General features: G+C 57.6%; 1 long non-coding RNA gene across 1 annotated transcript; it reads left to right on the plus strand.

Annotated features, from left to right (window-relative positions):
- The first annotated feature begins 1539 nt into the window (after positions 1-1539).
- Positions 1540-7654, plus strand: LOC119239423 (uncharacterized). The gene is made up of 3 exons (XR_005123856.2): positions 1540-2122; positions 2661-2782; positions 6612-7654. It is a non-coding gene; the product is annotated as an uncharacterized LOC119239423 (long non-coding RNA).
- Positions 7655-8623: the final 969 nt, after the last annotated feature.

Raw genomic sequence — 8623 nt, forward strand, 5'->3', positions numbered from 1 at the left:
CAGGCAACTTCCACAAAACTGGCGCACTGAGCTGGGCAGGCAAGTTCCTTTCCTCAAGGTGGAGCCAGTGTCAGAAGGAAAATTTTGGTGTAGAAGAGATAAATGTTTGAATTGGAGAGAACTTGGATTTTTCCCTTGAATTTTGCAAGACAAAATCTCTTGGGAGCTGAGGCCTTGGCAAAGGGAAGCCTCAGGGGGCATTCCCTGAACCTCTATCCTGCCTGCCCACCTGCAGGATAAACCCCTGGTCTGTTGGCCCAGCAAGAGCCTGGCCTCTGTGGTTCAACTTGTCTCGTCAGGAAGCACTGTGCACTGCCAGTTCTTTTATGAGTAGGTCTGTAAGGCTGGTGTCGCTCCCAAGGACAGACAGACACGCTTCCCCGTGGGCGGGGCGGACTCAAGCAAATTGAGAAACTGAGGAGAGACTTTTCTCAGGTAGCCAGGGTCTGTCCCTACCTTGCAGACTGGGGTCTCTAGTATTGTCAGAAGGGCTTTCACAACTTCCCTGCTCCAAAGGAAGGGGGTGTGGAGTGGGGTGGGGTGGGGAGAGGAGAGTTCACCTTTCCCGGCAGAGCTCTGTGGAGGACCAAGGGTTAATTCATCTATCCAGCCCTGCCTTAACAATAGAGAGAGGGGGAGGCTGAGGGGCCAGTTCCTCCTGCCACTGTAGTAACATTTTCCCTTTGCAAATAAATCCAGGAGCACACAATGTCTTGCCGTGTGGGGGATCTGCCTCCCTTTCAGACTGAAGGATGTTTCCTGCCTGATAGCATCAGATTCACTTGACCTTGACCCTTAGATGGGGGTTCGCATTGCCCAGGGGGTGCTGAAGGCTTTGTCTTGTCACCACTGTCTCCCTGACAACCTAGGAGCTTGGAAGCTACGGGACCACCTTCAAACAGCCCCAGCTCCATTCTCATCCTTCCTGTGGTGTGACCTTGAGCTCATAACTGAACACTTCTGAGCTTCCTACTCACCTGTAGCCTGAAGGTAAAATCTACCTCATTAGGATGTTGTAAGAAGTAATAACTTTGGAGACACTCCTGGCCCATGGCAGGGCCTGTCCACAGGGATTCACTAGCTGGGGGGCAGACACCAACCCTTATTCCTCTGTGCGCCCCGAACACCATCCCAGGTGGAAGACATAGGAAGGACCCAGCAGAGACTTGTTGGACTGAAACGTCCTTCGGTCCAAGTGGCTACCTGGCTCAGAGCAGCTCGGCCAAGCCCATCAGGAATTCGGGTGTGCTAGAAATAAGGGCATTTGGAGACACCCTTCTTGCCAAGAGCTCCTAGAACAAGTGCTCAGAAATAAAGTGCCCCAGGGCAGCAGAGGCCTTGGGCCTCTGTGTGCAGGGAAGTAAGAGAGGTCCATCTGAGGGGCCAGGAGAGGCAAAGCCGAGCAGGGTGGCCTGCCCAGGGTCTCTGTCTCATCATCTGTTCGCAGGTCCACTTTGTGACGACATGGTCAGCCCACACAATGACCCCACACAATGGCCGGGCGGGCGGGATGTGTGCCCTGACTGGCCTCAGAGCCTGCCTTTGCTCCCTGGAGCCCCCCAACCCTGGCTCCCCTCTCTCTCTCCATCCCCAGCTCCCCCCTCCGCTGCAGTGCAGCTCCAGGCTCCATCTGCACCCCTTCTGCAGCCATTCCCTGCAACTCTTTGGGCTGCAGTTTTAAAGGATTCTTCCTTTAATCCATGAGAAGCAAACAATGGCTGTCTAAGTGGGTCACTACCTGCAGGCCTGTGGCAACCTATTATCGGGAAAAAATTGGGTCTCTGCAAAGAGCAAGCGTCTAACCAGCGATGGGCGTAAGAGGAGGGGGACTTGCGGCCCCTCTGCTCCTCTTCCCGTTTTTGGTGAAAAGGGACGCAGAGCACCACGGTCCCTTGGCCAAGTCCACGGAACTAGTGAGTGGAAAGCCAGAAGCTGCACACCAGTGCGACTGCTTCCAAATCCAGGCTCCTCCGTGCTCCCGGGGAATGTGGTGACGCTGCAGGCTCTGTTCGTCAGTTGATAGGACCCCAGAAGCCGGCAAGTCCATCACCGTACACTGATGGAATCCCTGCAGGCTGCTGGGAGCTTGGAGCTGAAGAGGGAGCAGCCCCGGCGGACACAGGTGCCTGATACACAGCAGGCCTGGCGCTGGGGCCCCTAATCCCCCCTGCCTCGGCAGCGGGACGGCCCAGCCCTGAGCCTTCTCAGCCCTGAGCCAGCTCACAGTCCTATTCCCTCTCGATTGGGAGGAGGAGAGCTTGTCCCGGAGGGAAGTCTGCTGCCTTCGAGAATCCAGCACCTCCAGGCTGCGTGCTGGCCCCTTTGGTGTCATAAACTCAGGTCTGAGCCCCACCCACACACCCGCTCCTCCTGCACAGAAGATTGGCCTTAGTGTTGCCAGGGAGCACCTTCCACCCCCAGTCCAATGCCCCCCCGCCCAGCACACACAAACACACCACGCTCACCCTTTGTGGAAACTGAGGCTGCCTGTGACCCAAGCTTTGCCTTGCTTTCCCCTCCCTGCTCACCACCTCCCCAGTCCCAGTGGGCTGATAGGACCGTGACTCTAGCTTCTTGGCTATAGCTTCCTCACCCTCTCCATCCGGGGATGCAGGAGACTCTCAGCCATGTGTTTAAGGCTTGTCTTACCTCTTTTTTAGGATCTAGATCGGCCCCCTATGTGCCATGTGGACCCCAAGCTTTGGGGAGCAAGAGGCCCATCCTGTCACATACACAGAGCCTGGGAGTGGATGACGAGAGTGGATACCCCATCACATAACAGGTAAGCATCATACTTCCTGCCGGGTCATTGTTTCATTTCTCTCCCCACCCCCTTGTGGGGCCTGTTCTCCCCCTGTGTCTCCTCTGCCTCTGGGGGGTGAGGGAGCAGCCTCCTCTGCTGACCTCCCCACCCCATGCAACCAGCCCCTGGATAAAAGTGCTTTGGACAATTTCAGAACCTAAAACACACCGCAAGGCACAATGGGAGCCATTGCTGTTGGGGTTGACAATGGCGGCCATCTGTGGCTGTTCTCAGGTGAGACGTCACCCACCTGTCGGGGCAGGTGCACCTCTGTGCTGCCCCCGCCCTCGCTTGCTTCCCGTGATTCAGGAAGGATTTCCCAGACCCCTGCTGCATGCCAGGCTAGGCCTTGGGTGCTGGGTCCAGGGCTGGCCGGGGAGAACCCGTCTCTCCTGCTGTCGTCAGCGTCGAGTCTAAAAGGGGCCATGAGCAGCCAAACTGTTTGGCTCTGGGGGGTGGTCAGGGCTCGGGGAGGGAGCCTGTGAAGACAGAGCCTGTGAGAGGAGGCGTGACGTCAGGGGCTGTGGAGCAGAGTGGGGCCACTTCACGATTTGGGGGAACATGTTCCTCAGACACAGAACACCCCTCTGGGGTGAAGATCCTGAGAGCAAGACAGCTTGGGGTGTCTAAGGGCCAGAAAGGCTGGTCTACGGAGGGGAAGAAAGAGTGGAGGTGAGACTAGGAGGCAGAGACGGGAGCTGGTCACACGAGCCCCTGAGGCAAGTTCCCTTCCAGGGCCTGAGAGGAACCGGGAGAGCCGTGAGCTGGCTGCGGATCCAAAATTCACCTATAGGACTTGAGAACAGAAACCGGGGGGCTATGAAGGCCACTGCCAAAGTCTGGGTGGGGAGAGGCGTGGATGGCAAGGTGGAGATGGGGGTGGATTCGGGACACACTCTGGAGGGCAAGACGGACAACAGCCAGGACCGCTGGTGGACAGGCACGGCCTTCCTGGCTGCCCGTCCTGCCCCAGGGCCCAGCTCACCTTTGCCCAGACTCCTCCCTGGTCCCTCCTAGTCTGGACACTCTTAAGCCTCCCCCCTCCTCTTGTGCCCCTCCCCTCCCCACTTGCGTGCTGACCAGCTCCAAGGAGAGGGAGGACAGCGTGACTAGATTCCACAACAGCGGCTGCTCCTGGCAAGGAGGATGTGTCTGGGGTGCAAATCCCTCGTCTCTCCGGATAACCTAGGAAGCCATTACTCATGCAGATGAAAAACTTTTACTCCTCTCCTTGACAGCTTACGGCTCAAGGAGCCTTCCCTCTGTCAGTCCTCAGCTGGGAAGGAAGCTAATATTTTCCATCTGTAGCTGCTGGGATGATGGAACCGCTCCTGGTTTAATAATGAGCTTCTGGTGTTTGGCAGGACTGTGGAGTAATGAGAGGGAGGGGGAGGCAAAGAACAGGGAGAGTTTCCAGGAACCTGCACCTGAGAGCGGCAGGGGAAGGTGATTTCAAAGTGAAGGGCCGCTGGGAGGGGGCCGGCGAGCAGGCCTGAGGGGGCTGGGACCCAGCAGTGAGGGCCCGGCCCGGGTTCCAAGCCGGACTCGTCCCTTCTCCTATTTTGCTGGCTCAGCAAGAGTTGATGGCGCATCCACAACAGGCCGGGTCCAGGGTAGATGCTACACGAGGCCTTGGGAGGGAGGGTATTGCGAAATAAATAGAGCAATTATAATGCAGGGGGAACACATTGTCTAGGAGAAACTGCCACAGGCGTGGGTGCTGCCGGCAAGAGCAGGAGGCCAGACCTGAGGCGGAGGCAGGGACAGGTAAAGGGAGTGGCACTCCAGGCAGGGGTCAGCAGAGGCAGGACAGCTGGGGCCCGGGGTTTCGAGGCCCACAGGGTAGCTGAAATACGATCGTGAAGTGGGGTCGGCAGTTCTAAAACTGCCTGCGGCCCCGAGTTCTCTGCTCGCACAGGTGAGCGTGTCCGTAACCTGATTTCGTCCCACAGAACACAGGGCCAAGGGGCCGTGATGAGTGGGTGGTGCCTGAGCACGTGATTCAGACCTCGCGGTGGTCTCTACTTGGCGACAGGTGCTGGGGCGAGACCACAGGTGCCCAGGTGCAGCGGGGCGTGTAAAGGGCACCAGCTGTGGGCAGCGTCCACGGCAGCCCCATGCCTGCTTCATGGGCTTCAGGCAAATGTTCTCACTTCCTGAGTCCTCCCACCTGTGTGGAGACAGCGGACGAGGAAGCGCGCCTTAGAGCGACGCAAGGGTAGCCCAGAGGCAGAAGGGCCCCTGCAGAACGGCCCTCGGGAGCATGGGTGGTATTGGACAAAGACCCAGCAGTGGACCCCAAATTCACTGACCAGGGTCCACTCCAGAAACCCAGTGATCCAGGCCACTCACCCTGGACACGTAGCGGGAGGGGTAGATGGAAACGCCCTGATCTGTCATCCTCGTGGTCTGCGAAAGAGGTGTGCTCACGCCCCCGCCTGTAGCAGCATCGTCCGAACCAGAGCTGCGGGCTTGATGTTCTGGTCATTTTTCCTGAAACGCACACATACATACAAAGACAGACCAGTTACTATAACTATCTTCATGCGGTTGCAGCTACTGGGGGATGTGCAACTCAAGGGGAGCAGATGGGAGAGAATCATTCACAACAAGCAGTAGATTCCCAAATGAGGGGGTGAGTCATAGGGGTGTCCTGGGCGCCCAGGGGGTCACTGGCCTCCAGCATGGCAGGAGGATCCAGGTGAAGCTGTTCGGGATATGGGGGAGGTTGGGCTGGAGGCCAGAGCTCAGGTTCTTCTAGCTGGGGGGAGCTTCCCCTGAGATCCCCCTGAAAGTGGGCTAATTCGTACAGTAGGTTAAAAAATAGCCCCCAATAGTCACCCACGTCCTAATTCCTGGATCCCATGTGAGTCTTACTTTCTACGACTTGGCAGAGTCTGCAGATGCAATTAAGTGATCTTGAGATAGGAAATGATCTTGGATCATGGGGGGACCCCATGATATCAGACAAGGACGGCTGAAGGGTCAGAGCTAGGGAATTGGTGTGAGAACAAAAACAAGCCTAGAGGAAACGCCACGAGCCTGAACCACAGCCGATGCCCGTGGGTGGTGAGTTTTCTTCTACATTATTGTTATTGTTGTTTTCTGTTTTGTTATGCATGTGGCTAAAATGGAAGTCAGGTAGGCGCTTGCCCAGAGGACAGGAGCCCACCGGCTCAGGAGAATCCAGTCTCTAGCATGGAAGTAGAAAATGAGTGGCCCCCAAAGGCTGTAATTATTCTTGGCTGGAGATTATACAGACCTCAGCCGGGGAGGGCATCATCAGGAAGGTGGAAGATGGGAGACGATTGGGGGCCCTGGCTGAGATGACCCCCCACCCCCAGCTGAGATGACCTCCCCCTGGCTGGCCCTCCCATTCTGCTAGATTGTTAAAAGGAAGGCTAGTATCCCGGGAGCCTAGAATTTCAATTCAAATGCACTTGTTCTGTGTCTCACAGAGTTCCTGTAAGGTTGAAAGGCAGGTGGCCACAGCGGAAGGACCTCTTGCCTGGCCTGTGGCCGAGACTGGAAGGTTTATGAGAGAGACCACATTTGTTAGAAAGTTGTTCTCTTCAGGTGGAAGGCCCTGCTTGTCGTAGGTGGTAGATGCAGCCAACATTCTGGGTAAGGATCAGTTCACCATCCCCTCCCACATTCGGCTGTGAAAAAGCAGCCTGCAGATCCCGGGGAAGTCAGGCGCATGGCTGCAGGCATTTTTCTCCATATAAGAATTTATTTTGCAAATAAGCATAAAGTGACGTCAAACAAGCGGCAGATAATGATGTGTTCTGGCCATTGCAAAATCCAGACAGCCTTCGAGTTCCGCTGCCGTCACCACTGAGACTTTTGCAGCAGAATCTGGGAGACCGTCTCAGCTCCGAAGCTGCTCCTTTCCCCAGCCCCAATCCAGGGGCACCTCTGGCCTGGACTTGCATTGGGGCTGCTCAGATCAGCTCAGCTGGGCTGTCTGCTTTGCTGCGTAGTTCTGCGTCAGCCTGGCCCCCGGGGCTCGTGGTGAGAGGAGCCCGGAGCAGCCTGTCCTGGCGCCTGCGTCATCATCAGTCCTCATGCTCCCTGGTGGCTTCCGTGCCAGCCCTCAGCCATGGCTACTGTCCAGCTGCCTTTTAGACTTAAAACCTGGGGCCCCACGAGCCCAGGAAGGCAGCTCTAGAGCTAGGAGAGGTGAAGAAATATTTTCTCTCCAAGAGCCACCCAGAGACACAGCACCCGCCTTGGTTCGGTCCGTGCACACCCATTTCGGCTCCTGGCTTCCGAGCTGTGTGGTCTGAGCACCTGGGGCCAGGGCGCCGCAGCTCATCCATTCAGGCTCTTCCCAGGCCTGCAGCGGAGCACCCGCCCCACCACCGAGCTGCTTCATCTGGTACATCTGCTTTCAGAAAATTCAAGAAAGAGTGGCCAAAGGGGAGCCTTTAGATGTGGAACAGTGAGGGTCTTGTGTCAGGGGTCCCCAGCAGAGGATTTTGTGTGTAGGTTGTGCCCAAAACAGCCTCGGGAGCATGGGCATGGTGCAGGGAACAGGTGGGGGAAATAAAACAAGGGCTGTTTAAGAGGTCTTGTAGGCAGAGCGCACAGAGTAACGGTTCAGCAGGGGAGGGGCGGGCGCGGCAGCAAAGGGAAATGTTGCAGATCTGAAATGGTGTCTGGCCTGCGAGGGGCCTCCCTGGATGTTTTCTTTGCACTTCTCTGGGGCTCTGCTCACTCAGGCCGGCAAACCTGGACAACCACAAGCTACACTGAAGATTTTGACATGTCAACAGCATTTCAAAGCCTCGAAGAGGAGGAGCACCTCCAGCTGCCCAGGAGCAGTGCAGGGGAGGGAGGCAGGACGCTGGAGGCAGAGCTCCACCTGAGCCCCTGGCCGCGCCTGCTGTAATGTCCTTGTAGCGGCAGGAGGACACGGAGCAGGTTCTCTATGACCCGAGCAGTCTTCACTCTATCTGGGCTCTCCAGAGTTCTCTCTTGGCCTCTGCTTTGCTGCTGGTTAGCTTCCGTTCTGCCCTCTTGCTCGTTCTCCTCTGGTCTCTCACTCTGCGTTCCACTGGTGTCCCCGTGACGCCGCCCTTATAACCCCAGCCTTAGCCCAGGTGCACCCACTTACGCATGCCCGCACCCCACCCCAGGGGCCGCCATCAGGCATGCGTTCAGGACCGCAGATCCATCATCCATCCTAATGGCGGGAGGGCAGGAAAGCCTGACACTTTTTATTTACCCTGCAGTCCTAAAGGGTGGGAGACAGATGGGGCTCCCTCTCCCCTTCTCTAGGCCTCTGGGTCACCCACAGGCACACCCCTAGACACAGTCCTCGTAGCAAATGCTGCTTCTCGTTCCTTGAGCTTCTCACATGGGAGTCTGGCTGGGGTCCCCCCAACACAAGCGCGTCCTTGCACCTCTCCGCGCTGCTGGGTGACCCACACCTTCAGAAGAGCTGCTCTTCTCTCCGCGCAGCCTGCATGGGAGGAGGCCCAGCACGGGAGGAGGAAGGCGGCTCCCGCAGACGCCAGGTGCTGCCGGGTTCACCTGTGTCGCCTCGGTGCCCAGAGGGGCCCCAGGGTGGCAGGCTGAGCTGGCGCCTGCACACCGGACCCCCCAGACCGGGGCACGGCTCTGCTCTGACAGGGAGGAGTCTGTGCCCGCTGACAGCGCAGGCTCCGAGTGAGGCGGGACCGAGGGGCGCGGGGCTGAGGGTGTTGAACCGCGGGGGCTTCTGCTCTAGTGCTTGCGGCTGGAGGCCCGAGCCGGGGCACTGTCTTTGCACTGAAAATTAATAACGTGGAAAGCTGAGAAAGAAGGAGGCTGTGC

This window comes from Talpa occidentalis, unplaced genomic scaffold (genome assembly GCF_014898055.3).
Source record: "Talpa occidentalis isolate TD23 unplaced genomic scaffold, MPIMG_talOcc4v2.1 talOcc4.11, whole genome shotgun sequence".
NCBI lineage: Eukaryota > Metazoa > Chordata > Mammalia > Eulipotyphla > Talpidae > Talpa > Talpa occidentalis.